Genomic DNA, 11,367 nt, shown 5'->3' with positions numbered 1-11,367 from the left:
GAGGTGGGGGCGCGGGAATGCCCTGTAAGCGTCTTTCACGGAGGAATAAACGCGGTCTAACGTATTATTACCTCGCGTTGGGATGTTCACGTGTTGGTAAAACCTCGGCAGCGTGTTCTTCAGTTCTACGTGGTTAAAATCCCCCGCTACCGCGTAGAACGCGTCCGGATGCTTGTTCTGAAGCAAGCTGATGTTCTCATGGAGCTCCTTCAGCGCGTTGTTAGCATTAGCATCCGGTGCTATGTAAACAGCAATCACGAACACCGCCGAAAACTCACGAGGCAGATAGTGAGGGTGACACTTCACAGTCAGCTGTTCTGTCGCCTCGGAGCAGTGGCTGTTTACCAACACGCAGTTTGTGCACCAACCTTTGTTTATGTAGACGCACAAACCGCCCCCCCGGGATTTTCCAGATAAAAGGCTGCGGTCCGCTCGGAAGAGCTGCCGGCCGGCGAGCTGGAAGGCTGAGTCCGGCATGGTGTGATTCAGCCAGGTTTCCGTGAGACAAATCACAGCGCAGTTCCTCATCTCCTCAGAAACATTCATCCTCAGCCGCAGCAGGTCCAGTTTGTTATCCAAAGCGCGGACATTAGACAGGAAAAGCGACGGAATCGGGGGCCGGTTAGCATTAGCCTTTAGCCTGGCTAGCACACCACCGCGTTTACCTCGCTTCTGACGCCGCTGGCACCGCCTCCTCCTGCCCTTTGTCTGCAGCGATCCGCTCCCCCACGCCGGAGCGCGGAGGAGCTGTAGCTCGCCCAGCGTAGCTCGGATATTATTGTCCAAAGTTGCTGTTTTACTGACCAAACTGTCCATAATCCTCAAAAGTTCGGTTCTGCTATAACTCACACGCGTGGGGTGCGTGAAGTTGGGTTCAGAACCGACGGAAAAACAGCTCAAAAAAGGGTGTTCGCTAGGAGCGTGAGTAGCCGCTGCACTACTGCGCGCCGCCATCTTTGTTCTGTCACTTTCTCAGTTTTTTCACCTTATTCTTCTTTTTCTTTATCTCTAATCCTTGTTCTCTTTCTCTCTCTCACTACCCTTTTCCCTTTTTTTGTCTCTTTCTTTATCTCTTTGTATTTCCATCTCAATCTCTTATCTGTCCTTGTTTATTTTCCATCTGAATCTCTGTCTCTCTCCCTCTTCTCTCCTCGTTTCTCTTTCTCCCCATTTCTCCTTATCATTTTCTTCTCTCCTTATCTTTCTCTCTTTGTCTTGCTGTACATCTTCACTAAGTTTTTATTTCTTAATTTCTCCTTTTTCCCTCCTTCCCTTCTTCATCTGTTATTTTTTTCTCTCTTTTTCCTTGTTCTTATCTTCTTTCTTCTTTCTCTTTATCTCTCATCCTTGTTCTCTTTCTCTCATCTCGTTCTTTCTTACCTCTTGCCCTCTTCTCTCCTTGTCTCTCTTTCTTTCCCTCTTTTGTCTCTATCCCATCACTTACCATCTTCTCTCTGCTCTTTTCTGATGCTTCATCTTCTTCCCCCTCTCTTTCTTTTATTTTCTCTCTCTTCATGTCTCTAATCTTCTCTCTCATCACCCTCTTCTCTGCTCTTCTCTATTGCCTCTCTCGTTTTTATCCCTTTTTCTATCTCTCTCTCTTTCCATCTCTATCTCTGGTCTCTCTTTGTCTATTTCTATCTCTTTCTCTTTGTCTCTCTACTTTTTCTTGTCTCTCATCTACATCTCTCTCTCTTTCCTTATCTCTAATCTTCTCCCTCATCACCCTCTTCTCTGTTTTTTTCTATTGCCTCTCACCCTCTTACCTCTCTCGTTTTTATCCCTTTCTCTCTATCTCTCTCTCTCTTTCCATCTCCATCTCTTGTCTCTCCTTGTCCTATTCCCATCTCTCTTCCTCTTTGTCTCTCTTCTTCTCCTTGTCTCTCATCTACATCTCTCCCTCTCTCCTTCTTCTCTTCTTGTTTTTCTCTTTGTCTTGCTGTCTTTCATTGTTTGTTCCATTCTTAGTTTTTTTCCTTCTTTTTTCTTCTATTCCCTTGTATTTCTCTATTTGCCACTATCCCTTTCCTTTTCTTCTATCTCTGTCCTTCTTTTCTCCTTGTTTCTCTCTCTCTCTCTCTGCCTGGTGAACATACGGCCTGAATGCTTATGTGCATTCACACACACACACACACACACACACGCAGTAGGATCTCAGCTCCTTGCTGACACGTCGCTGCTTTGATCTCGTGGCTGTGCTCCAGGAGTAAAGGCGTATCCTTTGAAAGAATACATTCTGTGAGCATCACTGTTATCAGCGTTCCTGAGCCACATCAGCGTGTTCATCACGGATTTTCTTACGGTGCGCAGCAGCTACCGCCTCACAGCCGCAGAGCTGTGCAGCACAGGCTTTACAGACGCTCAGACAGAGGGATTGAGATGTATGGCGGTTAGTCATGCAGCCCACAGTGTCTGTGCCTGTTCTGCAGGACTTGGCCGCAGCTCTGGGTCGTGTGTTGGGTTTGAGCACGTGCAGAACTGCTAGCTGAAGTTTAAACACACGTGAGGGTAAACAGCCTGTGGAGACGTGTGTGAGACTCCGGTCACGTCCACCCAACGCAAAGGGCCTCCTGTCTGCAGCACGAGAACCATCAGTCAATCAGTCATCAGTCATTTCTGACATTCTGTCTGACTCTAAAAATGGATGGTAAAGAGAGGTGACTGATGGGTCTGTCTGATGTTGGGAAAATCAGCACTACCCTCAACTGCTCCAGTGCGTTCCCCTTGATTCTTTTGATGGAAGCCCGAAGTAGAGTTGATACAGAGACAGGATACTTAGATCTTCAGCAAATTAGCAATTTATTACAACAGAGCTCTGGGAACCCCTTCCACTCAGACAGAGTTTCAGTAGAAGAAGTTCAGTGATCCTTACATTTGCAAGTCCTTATATCCCCAAAACCCCACCATACATCCTGTGCAAAGGTCAGTTAAGCGGTTCCTCAGCAACTGTTTCTAACTGATTGAGTTAAAACACTATCTATGATTACTACTGTTCTCTACCTGTACTCTGGCCTCACCTCTGCTGCTTAGGTGCTGACTTTTGCATTACAAACTACAGACTGGACATTCAGTTTTGAGGTGTCAGCCTAACTGTCCTTTGCACACTCACCCACATACACAGTTCAGGTCCAATATCTAAAAACAACTCACTACTTGGGTTCACACAAACAAGATTATTCACATAACACGTCATTCTCTTACTCATAGTAAGGTTTTTGGATTAAATGTCATTTTGTCTGATCAGCTGAAAAATACCTTTAATATTAATATTTACTGTTTCTTAACAATCCCCCTTTTCAGGTGGGACATTTCCCACCTGAACTAAATCTGTTTTACCCTCACATTTTAATCATTGCTGTAGTCAACCTCACAATTAGAGCTCCAATATATGGCATTAGAGACATTATCAAGATCTTCCATTGGCCAAACACGTTCACCATCCAGTGTTCTAAGTGATTATCAATGCCCGAGTGTTACTTTTATAAATGTTGGATGCCTGTCCCGGGTTTGTTCAATGGATCAGAGCTGGTTAGTGAACATTTAGTGAAAAAGATAGACACTTATATTTGAGACAATGCCTAGTACCAACCTATTGGACCATTTACCCTCGGCAAAATGGACCCATATTGTTAACCTATGGTTGTTACCTAATTCCAGAGATGTTTAAATTTCGGCCATACCTGTGGAGGAAATGTTTCTCTTACCCAAATGTGCCACTAAGTTAATGGATGCTGTATGTAAGCTGGAAAAATATAAAATGTATTTCATACTTGAACATGAATTAGCAGCTAAACCAGTTCTGTGTGCACCTTTTCTCAACTAAGGCTAAGTAGAACCTCTCCCAGCCCTACTGTTTTAATCCCTCCGGTCATCACACTTTTTCTGCATTGATTGAATATAAATTATAAATATCAATTAATAACTAGAAAGGGAAAAGTTTGTGAATGAACTTTAAGTTGGAGCTTATAACATTGGAAAATGATTGCTAAGTGGTTTCTATCTGAAGAGTGTAAAGAGTTGTTGTTGCTATGCTGGCTTTCAGCTAAATGCTAAAATTCAAAAAGTTTTGGCTAAATTGATGGAATACCAATGCATTTGCAGGCGTTGTTTAGCGGTTGCTAGGTGGTTGCTAAGGTGTTGCTCTGGCATCTGGGTTGGTAGCTATGTAGTTTCTAAGTGGTTACAAGGTGGTTGCTGAAGTGTTGTTAGGTGGTAAATAAGGTGTTGCTATGTTGTCTGTGGTTGTTGCTATGGTGTCTGTGTTGGCTGCTAAGGTGTTGGAAAGGTGTTGCTAGGAGGTCGCGAAGGTGTCGTTATGGTGTCTGTCTTGGCTGCTAAGGTGTTGCTGTGGTGTGTGTAGTGTGTGTGGTGTGTTTTGGTGTGTGTGTAGTGTATGTGTGGTGTGTGTGTAGTGTGTGGTACGTGTAGTGTGGTGTGGTGTGTTTTGGTGTGTGTGTAGTGTATGTGTGTGGTGTGGTGTGTTTTGGTGTGTGTAGTATATGTGTGGTGTGCGTGTGTAGTGTGTGGTACGTGTAGTGTGGTGTGGTGTGTTTTGGTGTGTGTGTAGTATATGTGTGGTACGTGTAGTGTGGTGTGTTTTGGTGTCTGTGTAGTGTGTGTGTGGTGTGTTTTGGTGTGTGTGTAGTGTATGTGTGGTGTGCATGGTGTGTGTAGTGTGTGGAACGTCTGAAATGTAAGAACCTGTTCTACGTGTTTGTCAATTTTCATGGTTCTACACTGTAAACCCATACGTTGTTTGAACTCAAATAAATTAAATCTGTTTTACTTAAAATTGGAGATTTATAAACAATACTCAACTATTTAGCGTTAGCTGAACATTTGTGGGAACATATACACTGAGTTTTTTGAGTCGAATCAACTTATAATAACTGAGTTTAGTCTGTTGCCATTAACAACTTCTTTTCCATTGGCTTCTGTCACAATCTATTTGCATACTGGGTGTGTCCAACAGTTTCTGACACTCACCATCAGTGTGTAGTGATTCACCCGGGGCTACCTTAGGTAAACTTAGATCACCTATTATGATTAAATACTTGATCTCTGTGTTGTCGCTGTAAGAACGAGCATCATTTACTGAGCTGCAGTAACTCTGTGTTCTCGCTGTGCTCTCAGTACTTTTAATTCTTTACTGTTTTCGTTCATCTACTTTTCTATGAGTATTTAAAAATAGTTGAATGAAACCAGAAAGAAGACTAAATACAAGTTCAGGGAAATATTAATTTTAAATATATGTATATGTATTTGTTAAATTCACTGTACTTAAAAATTATATTACATGAACTTAAATTTTTATTAGGTAATCGGTTACAACAAAAGTTTTGAGTTTAGTCAACTTATCGGGTTTTACAGTGTATATAAAAAACTGTAGGAGGAGTAGCGTTGAGAAATATAAATGTAGAATAATAATAATAATAATAATAATAAGAAGAAGAAGAAGAAGAAGAAGAAGAACAGTAAGTTGGCTTTTCCAGCTGAACGCTCTGTATTTTTGACTTTCCTGTTCTTAGGTTGAGTGGAACCCCCTTTCTACTCCTACTGATTTATTCACTTTAAGACATCGAGTTTCCACTAAAACTATTAGAGTAAATACTGCCAGCCATAAAAATTATAACAATAAACCAAAAGAAAATCAAACAATACAGTTGTCCAGAACACATTTCGTCTGCTTCTTTTCTTCTTTCTTCTGTTCTTCAGAGCATGGGAGTAGACTGTCCCAGCTCTATTGCACGTAAGAGGGTTTATTCTGCCTCTGTTTATCAGTGTAGGTGAATTGTTTTGTGAGGTGAGACTATGTGAATGTGTTAGTGAGATGTGTAATGTCTCTGTGTGTGCTGGGTTTTGACGCAACAAATTACTGCTGTGTGTAGTGAGTTCTCTCACTCACTCGCTGTGAGTGAGACCCCTGTGCTGCGGGGAAAGGGTCCCCTTCTTGCTGGTGTTGCTGCTGCTGTGAGGCCCCTGCTGCGGGGGACGTCACCCCTCCCTCCTGCTGCCGGCCTTAAGCTGGGTCAGACGCCTTTGCTGCTCTTGCGTCTCTCTCTGCCTCTGACTGTGATCTCTCAGGTGGTGCTGCTGATGTGGTGAACTGGCTCCACTGGTACCAGGTGGACCCTCTGCCCTTCATCCGGACTGCGTGCATTGTTCTCTCTGTCATCCGGAATGGCCAAATCCAGCGAGGCTCATTCCCTTTTCTCTTGTAGTGGCGAAATAAGACCCCCTTTGCTACTGGAATGGTCCAAGCCGTCCTCAGCTTTTTCTCCCACCTGTTGTGTAAAATCTGAAACGAGACTTATTTATATTCATTGAACACATGTTGTTGGGTGTTTCAGGGTTTCTATTCCATTTGAAAGTCTTTTATGTGGTCCTTCATGTCTCCTTCCTGCAAATTAAGTTGGTTAATGGACATTTATCATAATAGACTGGAGCTCCAATTTAACTTTCTAAGGGAAGTAGCTCTAAATTTTGTCTGTGCACAGATTTTAGCCCAATTGTTGTTTTCTTACCTCCTTCAAGTGTCCTGATTCTCAGTTATATGCAATCATGATCTTTACTGTCACAGGTGCTTTCAGATTCCTAACATTTTGCTGTTTCTTTCCATTTAATTGCTACCTCTAATTATCCAAATTATCAATTATTATCCTCCTTTGGCTCACACGCCTTCCCCTGCACACAGTCCCTTTCTTCTAACTACTCCCCATGACTCACAATCACATAGACAGTTATATTTTACATTTTCCTGCTTCTGTCCGCATGTCCTGTATCTCGTTCCCACTTTTTCCTCAGTGTGCTATTTACTTGTCTTATGTTATTTTGTCAGAGATTTTATGAAAACCTGATTTCCAGATCTAGTTTGTTTTATTTAGTGTTTTAAGTTTTTTTCCTGTGATAAATAACTACTCTTCATACTCATTTACTCTACTGACACTTACTTAAACAATTTATTAAACCCACACATTTCCTAAATTTGTAACTATCTTTATTTCTTATTTTAAAATCAGGATTGAGCATGTCATGTACTGTTTATATTTTGTATTTAAAATTAGGATTGGGTGTGTCTTAAAAGTTTAGTTAAAGTTAGTCTTTTTTTTAATTTTTTTTTTTTACCTTTACTGAAAGCCATTGCCCATCTGCATAGTGGTGGTTTCATCAGCCAAAAAGTTTAAAAACTGATAACCTAAAAATTTTCAAAGCTGAAAAGCAAAAAGTTTTTGAATTGCCCAAAACATAATGGTTAAGTAATGGTGGTAACGGTAACAATGGATCTATTTATATTTCCCCCTTTTTTCTGAAACAGAACTTCGTTCTGTTGCAGAAATTTACCACAAATTTGCTCCAATTGTCTGTTGGGCCAGGCCACCATGCCCAGACTTTCACGGAGACACACCCCTTTGCCTGCGCCTCCCTTTTCTCCCCCTGCATTGTCAACTCCTCTTCCCTTCTTGGAACACTTTAGAGATGTTTCTCCGTGGTCTGTTGAATTGCATGTGGTGGTCAGATCGAGACTGTGCCTGCCTTAGGTTGTCCCTTTGTCATATGTTGGGATCTTACCCGTCTTTGGCTAACCAGCCTATCCCACTGAACCACACACAGCGTAGCAGCACAGTTTTATCAACATTTAGTGCTGTAGTGTTCCTGCAGGGCACAGTTAGGGAGCGCAAACCCAGGTATGTCATACTGTCATAAATGCACAAGCTGGTGTTGCCCGTGAAAGCCTGTGCAAGGCCCCACGTACCCATAGTTTATTAATTATGTACATATTTTATTTATTACCATCACTATTACCTTTACTCCCATACCTCTTTTAAAGAATTTAGAAATGATTGGCTTTGATAAAACTGCTCTGGAGTGGACCCAAAACTAAAACAATGCATGTCATTGAATAATTATAAATCAGATTTAGCATCTGTATCTTAAATGTGTACCACAAGGTTAAATCTTTGGTCCGGTTTTGTTTAATATATTCCTAAATTATATTGCTGGCTCTGCTTCTACCTCAGACTGCAAAATTCACTATTATGCAGATGAAACAATTGTATATTGCTCAGCTGATTCTGTTTGTGCTGCAGCAAGAAAACTATAGAGCTCATTAAATGTTTTACATGTGACATTGTATAAGCCCAATCTAGTTTTAAATGCCATGAAAACTCATGCTCATGATCTTATATTATAATATTGATTTAGAACTTTATTTTATTACCCTAGCAGTATCCCCCATTCAGAGTCTAAAAAAAAAAAAGAATATAAATAATTTGGCATATCGCTGAATGATAAACTCAGTTTACACTTAAATACAATATGCAATACAATAGGAAATGCGGACAGTAGCTGGATTTTTTATTTTTTTATAGGCACAAGTGCTTTGTATTCTGAACTTCCATATTTTTTAGCTAGAATACTAGCCTTCTCTAGTTGCTTCTGGGCCCTATCCTGTTCTGCTTTTGCCCTTCTCCACTGATCCCATATTAAGGCCAATTTAACCCCTCATGTGTCTGGTTTGTACCCTTGCTCCTCCAGAATTAAGCTAATTCTTGTCCTCAATTCTGCCTCCCCCTTTTTAGTTGCTTTGTCTTGCTTACCACCCCATAATCTTTTTATAAAATTTTCTATCTGCTTGTTCATGGATCCCCACGTATAAGATTCTCCCTCCTGTATACCTCTATCCCCCATCTTTACTGTGTATTGCCCTCTCTTTTCCTCCTGAACTGATCCTTTTTCTATTTTTATAATGTGTTTTCCTAGAATGTTAATGTACAAAAGGAAACCTTTCCCAATTCTGTGAATTGGCCCAACTTTAACCACCTACTCTGCCTTGGACTCCTCCCCTGCAGTGGGACTCGTCCGTACTTCTTATTTTCTCTCACACACCACTCTGTACATTCATCCACTCATACCTCTCACCGGAGCCCGACGGAGCTCCACACATGCTTACACACACTCTCACTGCAATATACACACTCTCACACACTCTGGCACACGCTCACACACTCTTACTGCAATATACACACTCTCACACACTCTGTCACATGCACACGCTCACACATTCTCACTGCAATATACACACTCTCACACACTTACAATTACACACTTACACACATACACACTTTCTCATCCACTGTCACACACTCTCTCTGCCCCACACACAAACACACACACTGCCCCACCCAATCACTCTCTCACTCACTGTCACACACAATCACTCTCTCACTCACTGCCACACACAATCACTTAGCTTAATTTTACAAATTTTACAGGCACTATAATTTACAATTTTAATTTCACCCCGCAGACACAGACAACATTAAGCAAAGCACATTGCTAGAGGACTCAAACCCCTTTTCTTTTAATGCTCAAATGTACAGCAATACTCTGTGTATGACAAGATCATCCTAAACGCACTAGGACAACTCTTGTGTGTTTCCTTTTACACAACGCTAGGTACTCCTGGTCCCTGACCAGCCGGCCGAGCCGTGCTTACTTCTATCCTCAAATAGCCGTCCCTGACGGAAGCAAATACCTGTAACTGCCTCCCCAATCACACTCAAGCCCTCTCGGCTTGCACACCCATTCACACAGTTAAAACTAGTATGCAGCAACTTCACAACTACGCACCAGTGTGCACGCAGCCGATTGCGCTATACAATATTTTAAACCACATTCACACAGTTAAAACTAGTATGCAGCAACTTCACAACTACGCACCAGTGTGCACGCAGCCGATTGCGCTATACAATATTTTAAACCACATTCACACAGTTAAAACTAGTATGCAGCAACTTCACAACTACGCACCAGTGTGCACGCAGCCGATTGCGCTATACAATATTTTAACCTAAACATACAGACAGATTACTTGTCTCTGACAAAACGCCATACACAGAATCGCTCTATAACCCAGTCATAGAACTTCGGTATTTCTAGGACCACCAACCCCGAGGAACCGCCAAAACCTAGCTTTACTGGCCCGCGTCCGAATCCAGGTGGGGTTGCCACGTCCGTGGTTTCGTGGGAGTACTGCCCACTTTTCCCTAAGGACCCCCGTTCACACTTTTTAAACTACTCTTTAAATTAAACTAGACACTCATACTCTAAAAGTACTTCACCCCTTATATGGTCCCATTCATCCCTCAAGCGAGCAAGCCACAAACAAAACGATAGACCTACATACAATGCCCCAAATTTCACCCCAATTTAGATATTTACAATGTGCCCAGATCCAGTCTCTCTATTGTTTTAGATGGAGGCAATCAAATGAGACCACTGTGTCCAAAATTTAGCTTAGACCAATCTGCAGATTTCGATTAAACAGGCTCTGCTTACCTGATTTTATTGCTGCAGCTGGACTAGTGGTTCACAGGATCGTCTCTGAGGTCCGAATTCACTCTAACTCCAAACCTCCATCCCAGCGGTGCCTCCAAATTGTTGGGAAAATCAGCACTACCCTCAACTGCTCCAGTGCGTTCCCCTTGATTCTTTTGATGGAAGCCCGAAGTAGAGTTGATACAGAGACAGGATACTTAGATCTTCAGCAAATTAGCAATTTATTACAACAGAGCTCTGGGAACCCCTTCCACTCAGACAGAGTTTCAGTAGAAGAAGTTCAGTGATCCTTACATTTGCAAGTCCTTATATCCCCAAAACCCCACCATACATCCTGTGCAAAGGTCAGTTAAGCGGTTCCTCAGCAACTGTTTCTAACTGATTGAGTTAAAACACTATCTATGATTACTACTGTTCTCTACCTGTACTCTGGCCTCACCTCTGCTGCTTAGGTGCTGACTTTTGCATTACAAACTACAGACTGGACATTCAGTTTTGAGGTGTCAGCCTAACTGTCCTTTGCACACTCACCCACATACACAGTTCAGGTCCAATATCTAAAAACAACTCACTACTTGGGTTCACACAAACAAGATTATTCACATAACACGTCATTCTCTTACTCATAGTAAGGTTTTTGGATTAAATGTCATTTTGTCTGATCAGCTGAAAAATACCTTTAATATTAATATTTACTGTTTCTTAACACTGAGTATGATAGACACACACACACACACACACACACACACACACACATACACACACACACACATAGCCCTGCTACAGCACTTCTTTGTAAGAGAGGATCGGGGCCACAGATTGAATGAAAAACTCTGACAGAAAGATTCGTGACTCAGCATCACTGACTGGTATTTATATTTTGTTTACTTGTTTATTCTGTTTTGTGTTGATGCCTCTAGACATATATATTCAAATATTTTTTGCATAATTATTGAATTACTGATGCTATACAATTACTGACTCAACAGTCTTTATTCCCTCTGTCTAAAACGCCGCTGCTCATTGAGC

At 41.8% G+C, this 11,367-nt stretch overlaps 1 long non-coding RNA gene across 1 annotated transcript; it reads right to left on the bottom strand.

The window, feature by feature from the left end:
- Positions 1–8,711: 8,711 nt before the first annotated feature.
- LOC125799039 (uncharacterized) lies at positions 8,712–11,042 on the bottom strand. Its single transcript, XR_007437857.1, has 2 exons — positions 9,782–11,042; positions 8,712–9,690 (listed from the first exon to the last, which is right to left on the bottom strand). It is a non-coding gene; the product is annotated as an uncharacterized LOC125799039 (long non-coding RNA).
- Positions 11,043–11,367: the final 325 nt, after the last annotated feature.

Source organism: Astyanax mexicanus, chromosome 2, assembly GCF_023375975.1.
Source record: "Astyanax mexicanus isolate ESR-SI-001 chromosome 2, AstMex3_surface, whole genome shotgun sequence".
Classification (NCBI taxonomy): domain Eukaryota; kingdom Metazoa; phylum Chordata; class Actinopteri; order Characiformes; family Acestrorhamphidae; genus Astyanax; species Astyanax mexicanus.
Note: the sequence above shows the minus strand (reverse complement) of the source record. Positions and strands in the feature narration are given on the sequence as shown.